Source organism: Salmo trutta, chromosome 13 (assembly GCF_901001165.1).
Source record: "Salmo trutta chromosome 13, fSalTru1.1, whole genome shotgun sequence".
Taxonomy (NCBI): domain Eukaryota; kingdom Metazoa; phylum Chordata; class Actinopteri; order Salmoniformes; family Salmonidae; genus Salmo; species Salmo trutta.
This window is the reverse complement of record NC_042969.1, coordinates 77,386,044-77,408,290: the sequence shown is the minus strand read 5'-3', so window position 1 is coordinate 77,408,290 and position 22,247 is coordinate 77,386,044. Positions and strand designations below refer to the sequence as shown.

Here is a 22,247-nt window from a genome sequence, read left to right as displayed (position 1 = left end):
CATATGTTTCCACACACAGTTTACAGCAGCAAAGTAAGTGGTAGCTACTGTATCTGCATAATATCAAGGCCTATAGCTTGGTGACTTGACCTGGAGGTTAATCTAATCCATGTGACGTGGTATTGGCTTATATGGTGGTATTGGCTTATGGCTTATAGCCAATATCCTTATTTTAACAATACCCTGATACTGTATTATAAAACAGGCATAAAGGAGGCTACAGCCGTAGCATGTGAGTACTACAACAGTCCATGCTATCTGGGACCCTTGGGACATCCCAACCACATTGAAGTTTACATTTAAGATGGCGGTTGGGAACTTGGGCCGGTGGCCGATAGGTCTCTGGTTCGGGTCCGTTTTGACTTGGTGGGAGATCTGTCAACGTGCCCTTGGGCGGGGCGCTTCACCATGGTTGCTCCTGTAGGTCGTTCTGGATGGGAGTCTGCTAGATGACTGAATGTAGTGTAAATGTTGAGTGGCTTCACTGCAGGTAGATTGTATGTTTTAATATTTAAAAAAGAAAACATTAAAATGGTTAAGTTTAGGGTAGGGACGTCAAGGATCCCAGAAAGCACTGACAATACTACAACATGGCTGCTTTTACTCTTCTCTGAACAGCTGAATTAACCACAAAAAAGTAAACATGACTTTCTTACTTGCAAATTAATGAGTATTGTCTCGAGTTGTTGCCACCAGCCATATGTCATTGTGTATAGTGGTCAGCAGAGGGCGCTAGAACACACATTTTTACCTTAACATTACACGGCCTCTTTGCAAGAGCTCAAAGTCAACAAATCAATTTTAACCTTCAAATTCTGAATGCAGTGTGTGCACCCCCGGGTCAAGCGAAGTTCTCTGCTAAAGCACACGGTTGCCAAACCAACCAATAAGTATAATACAACAGATAAAAAGGCCAGGGATTTCTATGACTTTGTTTCCTCTTGTCTGTGATCAAAGGCTGTGTTGGGGATATATCTGCTTCCTTCCTCTATCTATCTGCTATGTGGCAAAAATACCCAGTAGGCAATGAGAAGGGCTCTAGTCTAAAAACAAGATGTCTTCCTGAATGAATCCAGCCTCTTCCCTATGCTCTAGTCTCCTCATGTCTCATTAAAAGTTGGAGGGAGACAGATGGTGCTGTGCAAGTCAAGCATGGCTGACTTCATATGTCGGCTTCTGTGTGTGTGCTGTTTCGTGTACCTCTTAGGCTGTGTTCAGACAGGCAGCCCAGTTCGGATATTCTTTTTCACTAATTGGTATTTTGACCTATCAGATCAGCTCTGAAAAAGACCTGCTGAGCCCTGCCTTTGACGCTCTTCTCCCTCTTTCGCTCTCCACCCTTCAGGGGAGTGAGTGTGGATGGATTGGTGAGATGAAAGTACAAAACATGTTGAGGTAACGAGATTAAGAAATAAAATCACTTTTTATTGGTTAAAAATCATATTTATTGTGTATTATAACACATAAGACCACAATCATGCATACAGTACAATTAATAGATTTAATTTCCATTTTCATTATTCAAAAATAAAAACACTGAGAACAACGTAAAGAAACAAAACAAAGGAGAAGCTCCCCTTGTATCTGAACGCAATGATATATTATACAGAATAGGTCATACTTTCACAGAACTAGCATAAAGCTGTAAAACAAAGTCTTCCTCTTTCCTATATTGAATAAGAAATATACAGTATAAATACATTTGGACCTCAGAGATATGAACACTTCAGGAATGGAGGTCGTTCGAAACACTGAAATGTTTGTAATTTTTTAAATATACTGACAAAATATCAAACCATTATAGAAAATATGAACTGCGTATTTCCATGTATTTTCTCGGGCCAACTGATCACCCTTGAACAGGATATGGTCTTGACTCTGTCATGGACTCAGGATAACAACAGTTTATTAGTAAACATTCAACATCACCCTCCTTTACTCCTCATTGTAGACCTAGCACATGGACACTGATGAATAGTCATTGAATGACAATGCTGGATAGAGGGGTTCAGTGAAGGTGGAGTGGAATGTGTGTCAGAGGAGACTAGGTAGAAGGATAGAGTGCCTTGTGAGGAGTTCAGATACACCCCAACTCTGTCAGCACAGGAAGAGGGGACAGGTATGACCTTGTTCATTATATAGTCTGCGTTTGAGGAGTCTCAGGCTCCAGGATTTGTCATTGTAACCGAGCAAACAGTCATGTCCTTTTCCAACCCTGCTCATGTTTTTATATGCCACACTTACACTAACCACTCTCGCACTCCACTCAGCCTCCCAGTAACAGCGCCCAGTCAGACCCTCTCTACACAGCACCTGAGGACAGTCATCAAATCTCTCGATGTGAGGACAGTACGGATGATCATCAGCCTCACATATCACAGCTCTTCCGCTGTTGGACAGAGACAGCTTTCTTTGTATTGTGTTAGGGTCCAGTGTGAGTGCACAGGCATCTGCAGGAAAGAACTGAGGTTACGAAGGAGGGTAGACGTGCCAAGATTCATTTATGCATATAGGAGACAAGAGGATAAGTTAACAATGTCAAACGTACACTTCTTCAGGCCTGATTTTAAGTAGCACTCTTCATTGTTTCCACACTGTTAGGGAAGCCGAGGAACAGTGATTTAGTGACCAACACGAGACTGCCTGTAACTCAGTGAAACCTGCACACACAGATTATGCCTAGCCTTGGACTAAGGAGCACTTTCAAGTTACTTGATTTACTTTAGTATGAAATGTGGATCCTCCCGTACTGCAGAGAGCAGTCTCACTCCTGTGTCTCCTGGGTGATTATAGCTCAGATCCAGCTCCCTCAGGTTTGAGGAGTTTGACCTCAGAGCTGGGGTCAGAGAAGCACATCCTTCCTCTGAGACAATACAGCCTCCAAAGAGAATACATCGCCATTTCAAAAGCAGACATCTACCTGCTTATTTGACATATGTGAATGGATCATTTATTTCTATTTCTAAATATAACCTAATGAAATGTGCTGTGTATGGTAATTTCATAATCTCTTATTGGGTGATAAGTTAACTACCTCAGTGTAACTACCTCAGTGTCTCCAGTTTACAATGTGGATTCCCCAGTACAGCAGACAACAGCTTCACGCCTGAATCCTACAGGTCATTTTCACTGAGGTCCAGCTCTCTCAGGTTTGAGAGATTTGAACGTAGAGCTGAAGCCAAAGAGGTACAACCTTCCTTTGTCACGCCACAGGATGACAACCTGCAAGAAGAGGTCAGAGAAATCTTGAAATGGTCAAATGTTTAAATACCAAACCATTTGTGAGATTGCTTTCTGTGTAGTAAAATTGGACTGGTATCCTTTAATATAACTGTGATGATTCCACTGATTTTCAAAACTATTTATCTATTTTCATTTAAATTTTCTTCTGATTTTGAAAACAAAAGGGCATACCACAATGTTTCCAATTTCTGCAGTCCAGCAGAGAGCAGTTTCACACCAGAATCCTGGAGATCATTGTCACTCAGGTCCAGGTCTCTCAGGTGTGACGAGTCTGAGCTAAGAGCAGACTCCAAAGCTGAACAGCATTCCGCTGTTAGATTGCATCGATTTAGCCTTTGGAAATGGAGACAAAAAAATCATGGTCAGATTATGAGTAATAGACTACATATAATTACACCAAAAAGTGTAACAAACAAAATTGCTCACCTCAATATCTTCAGTTTACAGAGTTTTCTACTCAACCCGGCACAGATTAGATCCATACTGGAGCCACTACTCCACACAATTTCTCTGTGATGTTCCAGTTAGAAAGTCTATAATGGCAGGGTAAATACAGAGTGAGAATACATTCAAACTTACTTCCTGTACAAATGTACAGGTATGTGTGAAAGTTACTTAACACTCACTGGGCATTTATGCAGCACTTCACAACTGGAATCATCCTCCATTGGCCCTCCTCAGAAGTGTTGTACTTCTTTGGGTCAAACTCATGCAGAATCCCAGCTGACATTAGTACATAAACCAGAGCTGTGCATTATTCAGGTGAGAGCTTTTTTCCTCCATGATTTCCTGGCCTCAAGTATGCTTGAACCTCTTCAATAAGGGTATTGTCATTGATTTCAGCCAAGCAGAATAAAAGGTTGATGCATCTCTCAGGGGATTTGTAATACCTCAGCATCTCCTTTATGTATTTCTTTGTTTCCTCAACACTCTCTGCACAGCTCTCCATCTCTGGCAGTAGGTCTTGTAGGAGTATCTGATTGGAGTCCAGTGAGAGGCCAAGAAGGAAGCGGAGCATAATGTCCAGAGGTCCATTTTCACGCTCCAAGGCATTGAGCACTGCGCTCTTCAGTAACACATGAAAGGCTGGTTTTTCATGTAGAACCAGCTCTGAAGACTCAGTCAGACCCTTCTACAGCCTCATCATCCAAAAGACAATGTTCCTCAGGCTCTTCCTCCAGAGTGGAGATTTCTTCACAGTCTTCCAATTGGTCAGACTCCAGACTTTCTCCAGGCCCATCTCTCTGTGAAGCATCTAAATGGTATCCAACGTGTTTGCTCAACAGAGAGTCTTCCTCATCCAACGTCTCATTGAGGAAAGTCTTCAGCACCTCCATGTCATCAGTTGTGTAGCAGTAGAGCAAATACAGTGCGGCAAAGTACTCCTGGATGGTCAAATGCAAAAAGCAGTAGACTGTCTTGCTGTAGAGCCCAACCTCTTGTTTGAAGATTTCTGTGCACAATCCAGATTGCACTGAAACTTTTTTCATGTCAATGCCACACTCTCTCAGATCCGTCTCATAAAATATGAAATTGCTTTTCTTCAGGTGTTCAAAAGCTAGCTTGGCCAGCTTTAGAATGATTTCTTTATCTGATTTCAAGATCCTCCGCGCATCTGTCTCTTCGATGTTATGGTACTTATGGTTCTTCAGGTTTGTCTGAATGAGCACAAAGTGTGTATACATCTCAGAAAGGGTTTTAGGGATTTCTTTGCAGTCATCTCTGAACTTCTCCCATAGAACTGTAGCAGTGATCCAGCAGAAGACAGGAATGTGGCACATGGTGTTGAGGCTCCTTGTTGTCTTTATGTGTGAGATGATTCTGTTGGCCAGCTTTGCATCCGAACAACATCTCTTCCTGAAGTACTCCTCCTCCTGCAAGTCATTGAACCCACGCACTTCTGTCATCTTTGTAATGTTCTTCCTGGGGATTTTATTGGCTGCTGCTGGTCGGGAGGTTATCCAGAGGCTAGCTCTGGGTGACAGATTACCCTTAATGAGATTTGTCAATAGGACATCAATGGGCGCTTCTTCTGCTATGTCAAACAATGTTTCGTTTTGATTAAAATCAAGTGCAAATCGGCTTTCATCCAGACCATCGAAGATGAACAGAACTTGACAACCTGCAATTCTATTTGCATCCTCTATATCTCCAAGTTCATGGTAGAAGCCACACAGAAGGCTATGAAGACTGGACTGCTTTTTGAACAAATTCAATTCCCGGATTGGAAGCAGAAATATAAAATCCAGATGCTGATTGGCTTTTCCTTCTGCCCAGTCAAGGATGAACTTCTGGACTGTGACTGTTTTTCCGATCCCAGCAATGCCCTTGGTCATCACTGTTGTGATTATTCTGTTCTGTCCAGGTAAATGTTTAAAGATGTCGCTGCAATTGATAGGAGTGTCTTCTGATGTGCATGTTCTGGATGCTGTCTCGATCTGCAACACCTCACGTTCATTACAGACCCCTTCCGTCTCTCCTGCTGTGATGTAGAGTTCTGTGTAAATATTTTTGAGAGGAGTTTCATTTCTGGAGATGCCTTCAAACAGGTGTTCACAGCGGCTTTTCATTCTGGCTTTAAGATTCGCTTTGACTCTCTGTAGGACAGCATCCGCTGCAAGGATGAAGTTAAAGGGACACAAAACACAGATGAGGTATGTATGAGGTGATGACAAATAGCACAAGTCAAGTAATCGCATTGTCAAGTCTTCCAGTAATGCATAACATCGTAGTAGAAGGTCTTCTTTGTGCATGCTGTGCTTTCGCTTAGATGTGCACCGGGTACAGGAAAAAGATGTCAGGCCAACCTTCACTTACTGTAGGCACAGGATGAAAACAAAAACACATAGTCAGTTTATGGTGCTACAATTAAATGCGGAATATAAATGCTGACTCCATTTTGATCCAGTTCAGGGCAGGCAGCCTAGTGTTTAAGAATGTTGTGCCAGTAACCAAAAGGTTGCTGGTTCGTATCCCCGAGCAGACTAGGTGAAAAATCTGCCGACGTGCCCTTGAGCACGGTACGTAACCCTAAATGCTCCTGTAAGTCGCTCTGGATAAAAACGTCTGTAAATTACGTACATTTTTTATTTATAAAAAATACTACTACTAATACTACTACTATTACTACTGCTACTATTAATACTACTACTATTACTACTGCTACTATTACTAATTAAAATACTAATACTAATACTACTACTATTACTACTGCTACTATTACTACTGCTACTATTAATACTACTACTTAATACTACTACTACTACTACTATTACTACTGCTACTACTGCTACTATTACTACTGCTACTATTACTACTGCTACTATGTAACGCCCTGGCCATAGAGAGGGTTGTTTTGTTCTTTATTTTGGTTAGGCCAGGGTGTTACATTGGGTGGGCGTTCTATGTTCTTTTTCTATGTTTTTGTAATACTTTGTTTTGGGCCGGGTGTGGCTTCCAATCAGGCACAGCTGAAGTTCGTTGTTGTTGATTGGGAGTCACACATAAGTGCATGTTTTTCCATTGGGGTTTTGTGGGTAATTGTTTCTGTCATTGTGTTTCACCTGACAGGACTGTTTGGCTGTCGGTTTTTTCTTGTTTTGTTTGTATAGTGTTCTTCCTTAATTAAAGATGACGAACACTAACTCCACTCCGTTGTGGTCCCCTCTCTCTTCAGACAGCCGTTACATACTATTACTAATTAACACTGCTACTATTAATACTGCTACTATTACTACTGCTACTATTACTACTGCTACTATTACTAATTAACACTGCTACTATTAACACTGCTACTATTAATACTGCTACTATTACTACTGCTACTATTACTACTGCTACTATTACTACTGCTACTATTACTAATTAGCACTGCTACTATTACTACAACTACTATTAATACTGCTACTATTAATACTGCTACTATTAATACTGCTACTATTAATACTGCTACTATTAATACTACTACTATTACTACTAATACTATTACTACTGCTACGATTAATACTGCTACTATTACTACTGCTACTATTACTAATTAGCACTGCTACTATTACTACAGCTACTATTAATACTGCTACTATTAATACTGCTACTATTACTACTGCTACTATTACTACTGCTACTATTACTACTGCTACTATTAATACTACTACTTAATACTACTACTACTATTACTACTGCTACTATTACTACTGCTACGATTAATACTGCTACTATTACTACTGCTACTATGTAACGCCCTGGCCATAGAGAGGGGTTTTTTGTTCTTTATTTTGGTTAGGCCAGGGTGTTACATTGGGTGGGCGTTCTATGTTCTTTTTCTATGTTTTTGTATTTCTTTGTTTTGGCCCAATCAGGCACAGCTGAAGTTTGTTGTTGTTGATTGGGAGTCACACATAAGTGCATGTTTTTCCGTTGGGGTTTTGTGGGTAATTGTTTCTGTCATTGTGTTTCACCTGACAGGACTGTTTGGCTGTTGGTTTTTTCTTGTTTTGTTTGTATAGTGTTCTTCCTTAATTAAAGATGACGAACACTAACTCCACTCCGTTGTGGTCCCCTCTCTCTTCAGACAGCCGTTACATACTATTACTAAATAACACTGCTACTATTAATACTGCTACTATTAATACTGCTACTATTACTACTGCTACTATTACTACTGCTACTATTAATACTGCTACTTTACTACTGTTACTTTACTACTGCTACTATTACTACTGCTACTATTACTACTGCTACTATTACTACAGCTACTATTAATACTGCTACTATTAATACTGCTACTATTACTACAGCTACTATTAATACTGCTACTATTAATACGGCTACTATTAATACGGCTACTATTAATACTGCTACTATTACTAATTAAGACTGCTACTATTACTACTGCTACTATTACTACTGCTACTATTAACACTACTACTATTAATACTGCTGCTATTACTACTGCTACTGCTACTATTAATACTGCTACTATTACTACTGTTACTATTACTACTGCTACTATTACTAGTTAAGACTGCTACTATTACTACTGCTACTATTACTAGTTAAGACTGCTACTATTAATACTGCTACTATTACTAGTTAAGACTGCTACTATTAATACTGCTACTATTACTACTGCTACTATTACTACTGCTACTATTACTAATTAAGACTGCTACTATTACTACTGCTACTATTAATACTACTACTATTAATACTGCTACTATTACTAATTAAGACTGCTACTATTACTACTGCTACTATTAATACTGCTACTATTACTACTGCTACTATTACTACTGCTACTATTAATACTGCTACTATTACTACTGCTACTTTACTACTGCTACTATTACTACTGCTACTATTAACACTACTACTATTAATACTGCTGCTATTACTACTGCTACTGCTACTATTACTACTGCTACTATTACTACTGCTACTATTACTACTGCTACTATTACTAGTTAAGACTGCTACTATTACTACTGCTACTATTAATACTGCTACTATTACTAGTTAAGACTGCTACTATTACTACTGCTACTATTACTAATTAAGACTGCTACTATTACTACTGCTACTATTAATACTACTACTATTAATACTGCTACTATTACTAATTAGCACTGCTACTATTACTACAGATACTATTAATACTGCTACTATTAATACTGCTACTATTAATACGGCTACTATTACTAATTAAGACTGCTACTATTACTACTGCTACTATTACTACTGCTACTATTAACACTACTACTATTAATACTGCTGCTATTACTACTGCTACTGCTACTATTAATACTGCTACTATTACTACTGTTACTATTACTACTGCTACTATTACTAGTTAAGACTGCTACTATTACTACTGCTACTATTAATACTGCTACTATTACTACTGCTACTATTACTAATTAAGACTGCTACTATTACTACTGCTACTATTAATACTGCTACTATTACTACTGCTACTATTACTACTGCTACTATTACTAATTAAGACTGCTACTATTACTACTACTACTATTAATACTACTACTATTAATACTGCTACTATTACTACTGCTACTATTACTAATTAAGACTGCTACTATTACTACTGCTACTATTACTACTGCTACTATTAATACTGCTACTATTAATACTGCTACTATTACTACTGCTACTATTACTACTGCTACTATTACTACTGCTACTATTAATACTGCTGCTATTACTACTGCTACTGCTACTATTACTACTGCTACTATTACTAGTTAAGACTGCTACTATTACTACTGCTACTATTAATACTGCTACTATTACTACTGCTACTATTACTAATTAAGACTGCTACTCTTACTACTGCTACTATTAATACTGCTACTATTACTACTGCTACTATTACTACTGCTACTATTACTAATTAAGACTGCTACTATTACTACTGCTACTATTAATACTATTACTATTAATACTGCTACTATTACTAATTAAGACTGCTACTATTACTACTGCTACTATTACTACTGCTACTATTACTACTGCTGCTATTACTACTGCTACTGCTACTAAAGGTACACTAGTAATTTAATATACTGTCATCTATCAAGTATATTTGTTTAAATTAGCAATAAAAAAATGTGTCTTACCCTTGATCACTGCCTTGTGGAGCATGTGACAAGTCTACTGGAATATACAAAACATAAATATAGCTTAGGATACCAATCATTTGGTATTTGAGAAGGACAAATTCTATAAGAAATTAGAAAGAAAAGCACAAGGTCTCCTTAATGGAGATAATGTTATTCATATGAGTAATTATAAAATGTCATGAACCATGAAAATGCCTGTTAGAAACCATTCAGATGCTGATTAGGATCATAGCAGATACACCTACCTGTCTGGTGAGATGACATCTTAATATTAACAGGGCCCGAAAATAAGTTGTTGCTGAGTTGAGGTGCAAAGTTAGTGCCTCCAGACTGGGCAATGTAGGAATGGCTGGGAGCATGTGGTGGTAACATAAGGGATGGGGAGACTGGTAAAATGGGTGACGAGAGAGAAGGAGGGTCAGGTAAAATGGAGGATGGGAGAGAGGGATTGTGTGGTGAAACTGGATGACAGAGAGAAAAGGTGGGGATGAGTGCAGGGTGGAAGGGGGTGTGGCTGTGGCGAAATGGAGGAATGGAGAGGCTGGCAGTTTGATGAAAAATAAGAAGATGGGAGTGGTAGTGACACTTCTGTCTGCTCAGTGGTTGGTTGATCTCCTAGACCTAGAGAGAGACAGAGAGAGTTGGATACTACACATTTAACACTTACAAAAAAATCGGACCGTTAAATGGCTTACTTGTTTCTCTGTTGCTTGTGGTTGGGTCGCTGCGTTCTCGTAGTATCTGTCCAGGCGTGGCAGTGAGGGGGGAACGCAGAAGCCTCTCCCTACACTGGGGACAGGATGATGACAGTCGGTAAGGTTGGCCCCATATCTTTCTAATGCATGGCTTGGTGCCAAGGAGATTCTTGTTCTACTTAGGTTTCTGCAACAATAAGGGTTATTACAGTTTCATCTAGTCTAAAATCCAACCATGGCATATAAGAGTTGGCCTACACAAAATGTATGTTTGTGTTACTTGTATTGCTTTAAAAGTTGTTAGAAGAAACAATATGCTCTTTAGCCAAATGTACTGATCTTTTAGATGACATCATTGTTTATATCATTTTACATTTACATTTTAGTCATTTAGCAGACACTCTTATCTAGAGCGACTTACAGTAGTGAATGCATACATTTCATTTCATGAAATTCTAACAAAGAAGAATGGAACAGGAATAGAAATAATTAATGCTGTTCACACATGCAAGACGATCTAATGTCAGTGGTGGAAAAAGTACCCAATTGTCATACTTGAGTAAAAGTAAAGATACCTTCATAGAAAATGAATAAAGTAAAAGTGAAAGTCACTCAGTTAAATACTACTTGAGTAAAAGTCTAAAAGTATTTGGATTTAAATATACTTAAGTGCCAAAAGTAAAAGTATAAATAATTTCGAATTCCTTTTTTAATTTATTTACAGATAGCCAGGGGCACACTCCAACAATAATTTACAAACAAAGCATGTGTGTTTAGTGAGTCCACCAGTTCAAAGCCAGTACGGGATGACCAGCAATGTTCTCTTGATAAGTGCGGGTGATTCCCTGATCCACCTCTACGCAGACGACACCATTCTATAGACATCTGGCCGTTCTTTGGACACTGTTAACTAACCTCCAAACGAGCTTCAATGCCATACAACACTCCTTCCGTGGCCTCCAACTGCCCTTAAACGCTAGCAAAACCAAATGCATGCTTTTTAACCGTTCGCTGCCCGCACCTGCCCGCCCGACTAGCATCACTACTCTGGACGGTTCTGACTTAAAATATGTGGACAACTACAAATACCTAGGTGTCTGGCTAGACTGTAAACTCTCCTTCCAGACTCATATTAAACATCTCCAATCCAAAATTAAATCTAGAATCGGCCTCCTATTTCGCAACAAAGCCTCCTTCACTCACGTCGCCAAACTTACCCTCGTAAAACTGACTATCCTACCGATCCTCGGCGATGTCATTTACAAAATAGCCTCCAACACTCTACTCAGCAAATTGGATGCAGTCTATCACAGTGCCATCCGTTTTGTCACCAAAGCCCCTTTACCACCAACCACTGCAACCTGTATGCTCTAGTCGGCTGGCCCTCGCTACATATTCGTCACCAGACCCACTGGCTCCAGGTCATCTATAAGTCTATGCTAGGTAAAGCCCCGCCTTATCTCAGCTCACTGGTCATGATAACAACATCCACCCGTAGCACGCGCTCCAGCAGGTATATCTCACTGGTCGTCCCCAAAGCCAACACCTCCTTTGTCCGCCTTTCCTTCCAGTTCTCTGCTGCCAATGACTGGATTGAATTGCAAATCTCGCTGAAGCTGGAGACTTATATTTCCCTCACTAATTTTAAACATCAGCTATCTGAGCAGCAAACCGATCGCTGCAGCTGTACATAGCCCATCTGTAAATAGCCCACCCAATCTACCTACCTCATCCCCATATTATTTTTATTTACTTTTCTGCTCTTTTGCACCGCAGTATTTCTTCTTGCACATCATCATCTGCTCATCTATCACTCCAGTGTTAATTTACTAAACTGTAATTACTTCACTACTATGGCCTATTTATTGCCTTACCTCCTCATTCCATTTGCACACACTATATATAGACTTCTTTTTCTATTGTGTTATTGACTGTACTGTACGCTTGTTTATTCCATGTGTAAATCTGTGTTGTTGTTTGTGTCGCACTGCTTTGCTTTATCTTGTTCTCAACTAGCTTATGAGAGGCAGCGGGTAACTGTACCTCACAGTGATCCGGTTTAGGGCGCGATAGTCAATACACGAGCGCAGACCTCCCTCCTTCTTCTTCACAAAAAATAAACTCGAGGAGGCCGGTGAAGTGGAGGACCGAATGTACCCCTGACTCAGGGATTCGGAGACATATGTTTCCATAGCCGCCGTCTCCGCCTGTGACAGGGGATACACGTGAATCCTGGGAAGTGCGGCGTCTACCTGGAGGTTTATCGCACAATCCCCCCGATGATGGGGTGGTAATTGGGGAATGCGTATGGTGGAGACCTGATCTGGACGTTCCACCGTAGTAGCACCAATGGAAACCCCTAAACACATTTACATTTACGTCATTTAGCAGACGCTCTTATCCAGAGCGACTTACAAATTGGTGCATTCGCCTTATGATATCCACCTCCCCGAGCACTCTCGCAACCCCCCATGAGTGCCCTCTGTTGCCATGAAATGGTGGGGTCATGACGAGCTAACCAGGGAAGGCCTAGTACCACGGGAAACGCAGGAGAGTCGATGAGGAAGAGACTGATTCTCTCCTCGTGACCCCCCCTGCGTCACCATGCCCAGGGGAGTGGTGGCCTCCCTAATCAACCCGGACCCTAATAGTCAACTATCCAGAGCGTGAATTGGGAAAGGCCTAACCACTGGAACAATAGGGATCCCTAACCTATGGGCGAATGCTCTGTCGATAAAATTCCCAGCCGCGCGTGGTCCCATGGTGTTTATACTTGCGTACTATTGTTTGTACAGATGAATGTGGTACCTTCAGGCGTTTGGAAATTGCTCCAAAGGATGAACCAGACTTGTGGAGGTCTTGGCTGATTTCTTTTGATCTTCCCATGATGACAAGCAAAGAGGCACTGAGTTTGAAGGTAGGCCTTGAAATACATCCACAGGTACACCTCCAATTGACTCAAATGATGTCAATTAGCCTATCAGAAGCTTCTAAAGCCATGACATCATTTTCTGGAATTTTCTAAGCTGTTTAAAGGCACAGTCAACTTAGTGTATGTAAACTTCTGACCCACTGGAATTGTGATGCAGTGAATTACGTGTAAACAATGTTTGGAAAAATTACTTGTGTCATGCACAAAGTAGATATCCTAACCGACTTACCAAAACTATAGTTTGTTGACAAGAAATTTGTGGAGTGGTTGAAAAATGAGTTTTAATGACTTCAACCTAAGTCTATGTAAACTTCTGACTTGAACTGTAACTTGAACTGTAACTCTACCATTCCAATTTACAATATAATTTAAGAACAAAATACCATTTTCAAACATCTTTCCCATAAATACAGGCATTTTATCAACCAGCACATTTGTGTTCAGCCATAATATTTGTATCTTTTCAGGGGGGTGAAATTGAAATTGTAGCCAGCTCTGCAATGCTTGTTTGAAAAAGAGAGATACTTTTTTCAAAGTATCATTTTCAATTAATCAAAAATGAGACATGGCAATCTGCACAAAGGCATGAAGGCATTTTTTAAACAACGGATGAGCTTTTCTTATTAATCTACTTGATAACCATTTAGGTTTCAAGTAAAACTTTTGAATAAGTGAAGCTTTTAGAGAGAGGTTTAGTGCTTTTATATTTAATAATCTCATCCCACCCAATTCATATTCATTATATAGATAGGCATGCTGTAACGGCTGTCTTTGGGTAGAGAGGACCAAAACGCAGCAGGAATGTGGATGCTCATCTTGAATATTTATTTTAAATGAAGTGAACACCAAAACGAAGAACGACAGTTTAACAGGCTATACTACTACTACAGCAGTGCTAAAGACAACTACCCACAAAATACCAAACCAAACACACACCTAATTATAGGACTCTCAATCAGAGGCAACTAGAAACACCTGCCTCCAATTGAGAGTCCAACACCCAATCCTAAACATAGAAAAACTAAACTAGACAGAACGTAGAAATACATACAAAACACAAACCCTCTGCCACGTCCTGACCAAAACTAATACAATTACTCCCTCTGCTGGTCAGGACGTGACACATGCTTTATTTTGTGTAGTTTAGCGTCCCAGATAAAGCAAAATATTTTTTGCTCATATGATTTGAAAAACAAATCATCAGGAGTAGGCAGTGCCATAAGTGAGTAAACTGAGACATTGTTATTACATTATCATTAACAGACAATTGCCACCTTAAGTAATGGTGAATGTGAATTCCTAATACAAAACAACGTTTTTCTGCAAATAAATGAGAAAATAATTATTTAAAGAGGGTGAAACTTCACTACAGAAACAATAAATAATGGGAAGATTTCATATATGACCAGGTAAACATTTATTTGAATGTGCATTTCACGATCTGACATAATGGTAGCCTACCTTTTGGGCTTTTCATTGTTGATTTTATATATTTTTTCATTGTTCAATGGAGATTTTTAAGCATTTTGAACGAAGAGCCAAATAAGCCAGCTCTTTTACGTGAACGAAGAGCCAAATGAGCCAGCTCTTTTATATGAACGAAGAGCCAAATGAGCCAGCTCTTTTACGTGAACGAAGAGCCAAATGAGCCAGCTCTTTTATATGAACGAAGAGCCAAATGAGCCAGCTCTTTTACGTGAACGAAGAGCCAAATGAGCCAGCTCACAGAACAGACTCGGAATGCCCATCCATCCATTACAACAATACAATTTTATTGTGAAGGGGTGCGGCTTACAAACTTTACTTCTTCTTCTGCTATAATCTTATGGCGGTCGGCAAACAAACTTTATTGGTGAATGGTGCTTCCTACTGTACTGGAGTGTGTAATCAATCACAGCACACCGACTAAATTAATAGGAAACCAAACATCAAGAGAAACAACCCTCCTATCTGATCCTGTACTAATAGAGTCCTACTAACTTCTATCAAACCCTATAAATCAATCTATCCCTCTCTTCCACATACCGGTACTTACAACAATACATCAACACATGCTTCACTGCACAATATACACTCTGCACACAAACCATTCACATGCTTGCCAACCAAATATAATGGTGAATTCAATGTACAATGTCCTAGACGCAACTGACAAAACACCACCTCTTCCTTTCTGATTTGACCCTTGAATCTTGGTCCACCAACCTTTAATTTCTTTTTCTTTTTAATATTGCAGCTTCTGTCAATGTAATTGTCTGCATCATTTCCAATTTCCAATATTTATTTTGTAAATATATATAGTACCAGTAAAAAGTTTGGACACATCTACTTATTCCAGGGTTTTTCTTTATTTTTACTATTTTCTGCATTGTAGAATAATACTGAAGACATCAAAACTATGAAATAACAAATATGGAATCATGTAGTAATGAAAAGTGTTAAACAAATCAAAATATATTTTAGATTCTTCAAAGTAGCCACCCTTTGCCTTGATGACAGCTTTGCACACTCTTGGCATTCTCTCAACCAGCTTCATGAGGTAGTCACCTGGAATGCATTTCAATTAACAGGTGTGCGTTGTTAAAAGTTAATTTGTGGAATTTCTTTCCCCTTAATGTGTTTGAGCCAATCAGTTGTGTTGTGACAAGGTAGGGGTGGTATCTTATAGGCAACTAGCTTGTTCTCAACTAGCTTACCTCGTTAAATAAAGGTGAAATAAAACTTTTAAATAAAAAATAACAAATGTGTGAATTTCACCATTTTCCTTTCCTGCTAATCATTCAAAATGTAACAAGTACTTTTTTGTATCAGGGAAAATGTATGGAGTAAAATGTACATACTTTTCTTTAGGAATGTAGTGAAGTAAAAGTAAAAGTTGTCAAAAATATAAATAAATTACAGATACCCAAAAAACTATCTAAGTTGTATTTTACTTAAGTACTTTACACCACTGTCTGACGTTTACAAGTAGCCTAGTTCACTTTATCTTTTACAAATTGTAACAGTGAATGTACAAACGGCAGAAGCAACTCACCCGACTACTGTCCTCATCCAGAGCAGGCTTTTTATTGCACTTTCATTGCCTTTGCCAAGTCGATTTTATGGCCTTGCATTATGAGGCATTATACGTGTCTATACCTCGATTGTAAAATGTAATATTCAACTAACTGATAAGGCAACGCCACAATAGGGTTATTATTGGAAGACTCAAACTGCTCATGCAATGAGAACCGGAAGTGCAGACTGATGAGGGGAGGAGAGTGGACAATTGTAAGTGCAAACTTCAGTTCAAACTTCTTTGGAAGACTTTTGTGGAGAAGCGGAGGGAGGGAGATGGTAGGGGACACAATGTGTAGCTACAGCTCAGACTGCTATGGTATGTCGAGTGGAAGCTTATGTTACGTGGAATGACTAGCAAGTGTAGTCCAGGGGACAGAAAGGAAGGTATGAGGTCTGATGTTATGATCACTTGCTGCTAAAATTGCTTAATTGTTTTGGTTGGTTCGTTCAGCATTGTAATTTGTTGGTATTGCTAGATAGCTAGCTAACGAGCTAACTGTAGCAAGCTATATGCTAACAGCAGCTAGTTAAGCAAACTAGTCATGCTAGATAGATTACATTCAATTCAGCTCCATTGTGGTTAGCTATCTAGCTCTGTCTCAATTTCAATTTAAATTTAAGGGGATTTATTGACATGGGAAACATGTTTACATTGCCAAAGCAAGTGAAATAGATAATAAACATAAAATAAAAAAATTAACAGTAAACATTACACTCACAAAAGTTACAAAACAATAAAGACATTTCAAAAAGACATCTCTCACTAACGTTAGCTAGCTAGCCAAGCTAAACTCAAGTCTATCGCAAATCATGGAGTTTGACTTAGCTTGGCTAGCTGTTTTAGATGCTGACCAGATGGGCCACTTCACTTTTCTAGCTAACCTAGGTAGCTAGCTAGCTAGCTATATAGAAAATAATGTTAACCCACTGAATGGTGTTTCCTAAGCTTGTTAAGTTGAAGCTGTGTGTGTTTGTGTGTAAATGTGTGTGTGAGCGAGAGAGAGAAATAGGCCTCGAGGCCTCGCCTCGGGGATGACCCGGAGGGCGAGGCGCAGGGCGATCCGGCCGGAGACGGTGGAACTCCCGCAGCATTGAAGGGTCCAACTCGTCCTCCAAAGGAACCCAGCACCTCTCCTCCGGACCGTACCCCTCCCACTCCACGAGGTACTGAAGGCCCCTCGCTTGACGCCTCGAATCCAGTATGGAGCGAACGGAGTACGCCGGGGCCCCCTCGATGTCCAGAGGAGCCGGAGGAACCTCCCGCACCTGGAGCAGGCCAGCCACCACGGGCCTGAGGAGAGACACATGGAACGAGGGGTTAATACGGTAATCGGGGGGAAGCTGTAACCTGTAACTAACCTCGTTCACTCTCCTCAGGACTTTAAATGGCCCCACAAACCGTGGGCCCAGCTTCCGGCAGGGCAGGCGGAGGGTCGAGATCCAGACCCGGTCCCCCGGTGCGAACACCGGGGCCTCACTGCGGTGACGGTCTGCACTGGTTTTCTGGCACAGCACGGCCCGCTGGAGGTGAACATGGGCGGCGTCCCATGTCTCCTCCATGTGCCTGAACCAGTTGTCCACCGCAGGAACCAGACTCAGATGCCAGACTCAGATGCCAAGGTGCCAGAACTGGCTGGTACCCCAGTATGCACTGGAAGGGGGAGAGGTTAGTGGAGGAGTGGCGGAGCGAGTTCTGAGCCATCTCGGCCCAGGGCACGAACGCTGACCACTCCCCCGGCCGGTCCTGACAATAAGACCGCAGAAACCTGCCCACATCCTGGTTCACTCTCTCCACCTGCCCATTACTTTCCGGATGAAACCCAGAGGTAAGGCTGATAGAGACCCCCAGACGTTCCATGAACGCCCTCCAGACCCTCGAAGTGAACTGGGGACCTCGATCAGACACTATATCCTCAGGTACCCCGTAGTGCCGGAAGACGTGCATAAACAAGGCCTCCGCAGTCTGTAGGGCCGTAGGGAGACCGGGCAGAGGGAGGAGACGGCAGGACTTAGAGAAACGATCCACAACGACCATTTCCTCCTGCTCGCACACCGAGCAGGAGGAAACATAAACCCTCACGTCCTTGGCCAAGGTAGGCCACCAGTACTTCACACTCAAACAGTGCACCGTCCGACCGATCCCAGGATAACCACAGGAGGGTGACGTGTGGGCCCAGTAGGTCAACCGTTCACGGACAGCAGACGGAACGTACAGACGCCCAGCGGGACACTGGAGGGCAGCGGGCTCTGCATATAACGCCTTCTCAATGTCCGCGTCCAGCTCCCACACTACCGGCGCTACCAGGCAGGAGGCCGGAAGTATGGGAGTATGATCCATGGGCCGCTCCTCTGTGTCATACAGCTGGGACAGTGCGTCTGCCTTCAAATTTTGGGAACCTGGTCTGTAGGAAAGGGTGAACACAAAATGGGTAAAAAACATGGCCCACCTTGCCTGACGAGGATTCAGTCTTCTCACTGCCGGATGTTCTCCAGGTTGCGGTGGCAGTCCAGATGAGAAAAGGGTGTTTAGCCCCCTCAAGCCAATGTCTCCACGCCTTCAAAGCCTTAACCACAGCCAACAGCTCCCGGTCCCCCACATCATAGTTTCGCTCCGCCGGGCTGAGCTTCCTCGAGAAGAAGGCACACGGGCGGAGCTTCGGTGGCGTGCCTGAGCTCTGAGAGAGCACGGCTCCTATCCCAGCCTCGGACGCGTCCACCTCCACTATGAACGCCGAAGAGGGATCCGGATGGGCTAGCACGGGAGCCGAGGTAAACAGAGCCCTTAGATGACCAAAAGCCCTGTCCGCCTCAGCCGAGCACTGCAAACGTACCGGACCCCCCTTCAGCAGTGTTGTTGTGACATGGTAGGGGTGGTATACAGAAGATAGCCTTATTTGGTAAAAGACCAAGTCCATATTACAGTAAGAACAGCTCAAATAAGCAAAGAGAAACAACAGTCCATCATTACTTTAAGACATGAAGGTCAGTCAATACGGAATATTTCAAGAACTTTGGAAGTTTCTTCAAGTGCAGAGGCAAAAACCACCAAGCACCATGATAAAACTGGCTTTGATGAGGACCGCCACAGGAAAGGAAGAGTAATGGAGTGCTGCATCAGATGACCTGGCCTCCACAATCACCCGACCTCAACCCAATTGAAATGGTTTGGGATGCGTTGGACCGCAGAGTGAAGGAAAAGCAGCCAACAAGTGCTCAGCATATGTGGGAACTCCTTCAAGACTGTTGGAAAAGCATTCCAGGTGAAGCTGGTTGAGAGGATGCCAAGAGTGTGCAAAGCAAAGGGTGGCTACCCCGAAGAATCTAAAATATATTTTGAACACTTTTTGGGTTATTACATGATTCCACATGTGTTATTTCATAGTTTTGATGCCTTCACTATTATTTTACGAAGTAGAAAATAAAGAAAAACCCTTGAATGATTACGTGTGTTCAAACTTCTAACTGGTACTGTACATAAAATATATATATATTTTTGTATATATTTTCCTTTATTATTTTCCCCTAACCATACAATACTATATACATTTTATGGACACAGTATATTTTACAATAGTTATCCACAAACTTTTCTTTCGGGGGCATATAAATGCCGGCCCTCGGGCTCTGAGTCCCACCCTTTCTGCCACACATCTATCATAATGGCTCTAATCTTACATTTGGCCTCATCTCTACCCAATGGAGCATGAATATAAGTTATATCTAGTTTTAAAGCCCTTTTGGCTACCTGGTCTACTATTTAATTCCCGCTCACTCCAGAATGGGCTGGGACCTAGCAGAACAAACTTTACTTCCTTGCCAGAAACAAACTTTAATTTGTAGGAGGGAGATTCCAAGGTGTGTAGGAGGGCATGGGACAGTGGAGTGTGTAGTTGTGGGGGAGCAAGTTGTGTGTGTCAATTGTAGGGGTGCCCATGTTGCTGGGGATCGGAGGTGTCCGGTGCAAGAGAAGGTGTATGCTGAGACAGTAAAGAAAGTAGAGGATGATGGGTTGGGGAGAAATTTTGAGAGGATCCCTGAGCGTAGCAGATCCGTGCCAGCGCAGAGGGATTGGTTTGATGTCCATAATGGACTAGCTTTTTATATTAAATTGAGCAATTTAATTTGGGGATTTGTAGTACATGATTTCACAGGCAACCACAGGGATATCAAGGCAGTTTCTATTATAAAACAAAACAAATATGTTGAACAGATTTGTGTTTGAATGCAGTGGTCATAGAAAATACATCATAGTGAAACACTTTAATCATGGTGGGACACTAGGAATTAGGATTCTGTAAAACAAGTCAGCAGGATTCTTGTATCAGTCTGTCCCTCCACTCAGGGGTCCTATCCAAATAAAGTAAACCTCAGTGACATAATTACTAAAGGACTTCACCTCACTCACAGGACACATAGTATGACTACCTTCATATTTATAACTAGTCCATAGATATATTTCTTAATTTTAGGTGACACTGTAAAAAGGCCATATCTTTTCACACACAGTTTGAGCAAAATAAGGGAGAACTATCTGCATAATATCAAGGCCTGTAGCCTGGTGACTTGACCTGGAGGTTAATCTAATCCATATGACGTGGTTTTGGTTTATAGCCTAGCTAGCTGCAGGCCTGTAGCCTGGTGACTTGACCTGGAGGTTAATCTAATCCATATGACGTGGTTCTGGTTTATAGCCTAGCTAGCTGCAGGCCTGTAGCCTGGTGACTTGACCTGGAGGTTAATCTAATCCATATGATGTGGTTTTGGTTTATAGCCTAGCTAGCTGCAGGCCTGTAGCCTGGTGACTTGACCTGGAGGTTAATCTAATCCATATGACGTGGTTTTGGTTTATAGCCTAGCTAGCTGCAGGCCTGTAGCCTGGTGACTTGACCTGGAGGTTAATCTAATCCATATGACGTGGTTTTGGTTTATAGCCTAGCTAGCTGCAGAAGCTGTGGTCTAATAACACTTAGATGACTGTCTGTCTGGTGACTGTGAGTTTTAGAGGGAGTTATCACTTCAAACTTTACTCAGGACTGGGCTACTAATCTGGACCGACCATTCTATTCTGGTGGTGAGTCTGCCTGTCTGTGTTTCTGCATCTGCAAGATCTCTTGTTGATATCTTCATAATATTCATATGAACAAAGGAAACAAATTCCTTCCTCAATTCTTTCAATGCACTTGGTAGTATTCTGGTCACAAAATGTGTCTCTGTTGTTGGCTGTGAATTCACTCATGTTTAGCCTCTGGTGTATGATCATCAGGTATGATGTCCTAGTCTGGCCTAATGCATAGGGTCGGCACACAATTGGCCCAGCGTCGTCTGGGTTTGGCCGGGGTAGGCCGTCATTGTAAATAAGAATTTGTTCTTATCTGACTTGCCTAGTTAAATAAAGGTTACATTTAAAATAGGCAACACATTTGCACAGCAATACACTTATAATAACAATAATCTAATTATTATTATTATTACAATCTTTTCCTTATTTTAATGATACTCTGATACTGTATCATAAAACAGGCAGATCTGCGTAAAGGATTCTACATCAGTCTTCCTCATCTGTAGCATGCGGATACAATTACAAATACTACATTTGTGTGGTCCCAAACACTTTTCTATAAGGACTACACTATGTATGCTTTCACTCTTCTCTGAACAGCTGACTTATCAGAAAAAAGTAAA

General features: G+C 41.2%; 1 pseudogene; it reads right to left on the bottom strand.

Annotated features, from left to right (window-relative positions):
- Positions 1 to 2,566: 2,566 nt before the first annotated feature.
- On the bottom strand, positions 2,567 to 4,368 carry LOC115206846 (NACHT, LRR and PYD domains-containing protein 12-like; annotated as a pseudogene).
- Positions 4,369 to 22,247: the final 17,879 nt, after the last annotated feature.